We start from the raw sequence: 4,622 nt of genomic DNA, 5'->3' as shown, positions 1-4,622 counted from the left end.
AGGGAGATTTACACCCCTGGGAGTCATGTCCCACATGCGGGGTGGGGGTGGGGGTGGGATAGAGCAGTGAGTTCACCTGCTGAGTTGGCTTAGAGGGAGAGAGGCCACATCTGAGCGACAAAAGAGGTTCTCTGGGGGTGACTCTCACAGTTAAGTAGGTTTAACTTCTCCTTTGCAGGAATAAGTTTCACAGGGGCGAGCCCCAAGATCAAGGGCTCAGACTATTAAATTGGTTGTCCCCACTGCTTACAAGACTATCAGGAATTTCCCAGGTGGGGAAGTTTAATATTTCCTCCTTTCTCCCAGTCCCTCCAGGGGGCTTTGCAAATATTGTCTTATTCTCTGCCAAATTACTCTGGAATGTATCAAGCCCTGAATTTCTGAGGCTAACTACCCCTTCACCTCCTCCTTCCATGGTATATGATTAATTTGAGGCTTCAGTGAGAGTACTTTTTTGATCAGATCACAAGGCTGCTAAAAAATTTTGGTCCTATCTACATGAGGGTAGATATACCAGCAGTCCACACTATGCACCAAGGTGTGAGCCCTTTATTTTAGCAAAAATACAAAACAGGTTCCTAAACTGTCATAAAACAAACTTTGCAACCAGTGAATATATTTTGCCCATAAATTTTACTAAATGGGATAAAAAGTTGTGATATTAAAAAAAAAAAGACACCAAAGTGATGACACTTCTCAGTAAATCGTCTTAAGCCCCTTATCTTAACCATCTTGCAGGAAAATGGATCAAGAGTCAGCAGAAGTAATGGCTAAGGCAATATTTTCCAAATCACATGCTAACAATTGTTCCATCTTTTTTAAAAAAGGAGTTTAAAGAGGTCAAATCACAATAAATATATTTTATATCCTGACTCTTTGGGAATCACAATGCACAATAACATACTAAATGTAAGCAGTCTAGAAGAGACTACTATGCAATATTGCAGATTTATCTACCTAGAATGCAACTCCCCTCCCCACCAAGCTGGTTAAAATCTTGCATGGAACATAATTTGGGACTTCCAGGTGTAACAAGCAATCTGAACCATTCAATTTATGGTATTGCAAGATCCCTAGATGCTTACATATCCTGGATCAACTGCCTGTTCTCTACGAAAATTAGCTCATTGAATTTGAAGTTTATTAAACTCTTTTGAAAAACTGTTCATTGCATATATTTTTATATAAAGACCCATTCAACAAAAATTATTTTAAAAACTTTTCCCACATCTTTGAAAAGATGATGTTGACACAATGTTGAGCTATTTGGAAAAATTCAGTGTACACAAAGTACACAGCTCTGTCTCTAACCTAGGGCTTCTAAAAGAATCCACAATTACTTTCCTCAAAAAGAAAGTAATATGCTATATTTTAATCTGAAAATAAGCAATGTTTGCACAAGTATCTGTATTATGTTATCAGTGCCTTTGATATGGTAAAGTTTAATTAAAAATTTCAGTGGATGTCCAGGAAAAATAAGTACTAGAATCAAAGGGGACAGGCTTAAAAAAAGAAATTCAAACCAGATATGCTACTGTGTGGGGTGATGGAAGTTCTGGTATGGGTAGTGTGATGGATCACAGCATTGTAAATGTGACCAACACTTCCCAATTGCATATTTCAAAGTTGTAAAAATGGGAAATCTTAGGTTGTATATGTGCTATCAAAATAAAATTTTATAAACAAACAGTAAGATAGGCTACTGTAGATCTGAATTCAAAAATCAAAAAGGCTGAGATAAAGGAAATGACAACATTAAAGAAAAAAGCAAAATTAGCCCAAGTGACAAGAAATAAGCCATCTACCTCACCAAGGTGGGCACATGACCCAGGGCTGGCCAACCAATCACAGGTTTCTTAAACTTTCTTAGGGGAAAAGCCAGAGTGCAGAAGGAATAAAATTAGTCTGAGTTATGGCGGTGACCTTATCCAACTATAGGAGAAGCCTGATTTCAGGGGAGGCCAATAGAGAGCAGAGCTGAAAGAGTCTAAGATCATTTGCTTTTTGGTCAGTGTTATTTTTCTTGTGAATCTGTATTACAGAATCAATGTTGTTGTTGTTTTTGATGTAAGCTATTTTTGAGATAGATTTCCTTTAACTGAAACTGAAAGCTACATGAGAAACACAGTAGTATTGCGGATCACACTAAAGGTGGGACTAGTTCTATAAAATCCACTTGCTCATCCTTTTCGGAGATATCCCAACAGAAACGTGCAAGAGCCACAATATTTCGTAAATGTTAGCCACTTAACTTGTATGGTCAGTTTAATTGAACACCGTTAAGTCCGGGAATTCTGAATAGGGCATGAGATCTTGTTGATTTGTCCAGATTAGTGTGATGCCCAAAATATCCCGAGTAATATGGGTAACAAATAAAATAGTATTTGCAAATCCTTGGGGGATGGAGAGAAGGGGGAAATATTCAACTTCCCATTTGGGGAACTCCTAATATTCTTGGAAGCAGTGGGAACAACGTATCAATACACTGAGCCTTCTATCTCAGGGTTTGCCCCTATGAAACTTATTCCTACAAAGAAGAAGCTAAACCTACTTATAACTGTGCCTGAGAGTCACTCTCAGAGAACCTCTTTCGTTGCTCAGATGTGGCCTCTCTCTAAGCCAACTTGGCAGGTGAACTCACTGCCCTCCCTATGGGACGACTCCCAAGGGTATAAATCTCCTGGGAACATAGGACAGAACACTGGGTGAGCCAGGACCCAGCATCATGGGACTGAGAAAGGCTTGACCAAAAAGGGAAGAGGGAAATGAGACAAAATAAAGTTTCAGTGGCTGAGAAATTCAGAGTCGAGAAGTTATACTGAAGGTTAATTCTTATGCATTATACAGATATCCCTTTTTAGTTTATGGTTGGTGCATTGAGTGGCTGGAGCGAAGTACCTAAAACTCTAGTGAACTGTATTCCAGTAATCTTCATTCTTGAAGACAATTGTATAAACAAGGTTTTAGAGTGTGACTGTGTGATTGTAAAACCTGTGTGATGCTCCTTTTATCCAGGATATGGACAGAGCTTGAAAAAAAGGGTAATAATAAATAACAGGTGGAAGATAAAGTGTAAAAAACTGGGTAGACTGAAATACTGGTGATCAATGAGTTTAAGTTTTTCCTTTTTTCTTTTTATTTCTTTTTCTAGAGTAATACAAATGTTCTAAAACAATCGTGATGAATACACACTATGTGATGATATAGTGAGCCATTGATTGTGCACCACGTATAGACTATGTGTGAAGTTCTCATTAAAAATATTTTTAAATATTTAAAATAAAACTCACAACCCTACACTTTTTGCTTTTCTTAGGCATTTTCAAAACTAGCTACACTCAGTATAGGTTATGATCTATTTTATAGTATATCTACTGCTTAATGGATACATAATAGCCCATGAAATGCAATTCCTACATTTTCTGCTCTTATTATATGTGTTTATATATATATATATATACACACATATATATCTGTGTGTGTATATATATATATAAGATTGTGTATGTATATATTATATGTAAGATTGTATATAATGTTTTCATATACGTGTCTCTTCCCTCAAGCTTTTCAAAAGTGAGATGACTAAATCAAAAGGTTACATGTTTTCATGGCTCAATACAGTGGCAAGTTGCTTTGTAAACAAGGTAGAGGTATTTTAGGGTACAGTGTCACTAATTATAGGTATACTGGTTTTAGTTCCTACTCCAACATTGGATGAGGAACCAAACTCACTATGGCTTTCATTCCTATTTGATTACAGAGTCTGCGCCATTTTTCCATAGTAAACAATGGTATTCCACTTTGGTGAATTGCATATCATTTGTCTATTTACCCATTAGGCCCTTAATATCTCAATTTGCATGAGGCATTTCAGAAAATACTAATTTTCCTTCTATAGCCAATTATAATTTTCTATGTAACTTGCACTTTCTGCTAACTGCAATTACTATATGCTATTTTATAGTTTGGATATTTAAGCCATTGGGCAGTAAATTCATGCACATCACTCTAACATATTATTTTTGCACTTCCATTAACTTTGTCCCAAGTACACAAGAAGACTCTCATAAATTGTTGCACTATACTAGTTTTGCTATCACAAGGTAAGACTGCCAACTGTAAGCAAGCCATCATCCCACCTCCAAATACACACACACAAACACACGTAGAGAGTTAAAGATGTCAGGGAAGGAAAACCACATCAAGTGCATATATCTTCAACGTGAAGCATTCCAAATCTTTTTTTCAGAAACCTCTAAGAATGTTCTCAACTAGGAGAATATTCTTGAGCTCATAATTAGAGGTTATGATTAAGACTAATTTGTACTATCAATTTAAACTGCAACTTAATTTGACAGCATGATTAATGCTTAGTAGACTAAAAAAAAATTAACTCAGCTCTTAATGTAAACATCCTACAAATCAGGGAAAGATAGAAGCCTGTAAAACCACCGACATTACTTTTCTAATTTAAGTTCTATCAATTAAAGGATCTGTCTCAATTGCCCAGATGTTAAAAATGTGAAAACTATGCAATTTAAAATAAATGTGTTCTCTAATAGCCAAAATTGTGAAAATTATGTGATAATAAACTGTGAGTAAATAATTTTTTTCCTTTT

Source organism: Tamandua tetradactyla, chromosome 2 (genome assembly GCF_023851605.1).
Source record: "Tamandua tetradactyla isolate mTamTet1 chromosome 2, mTamTet1.pri, whole genome shotgun sequence".
Lineage (NCBI taxonomy): Eukaryota > Metazoa > Chordata > Mammalia > Pilosa > Myrmecophagidae > Tamandua > Tamandua tetradactyla.
The sequence above is the reverse complement of the archived record's forward strand: the minus strand, read 5'-3'. Positions refer to the sequence as shown.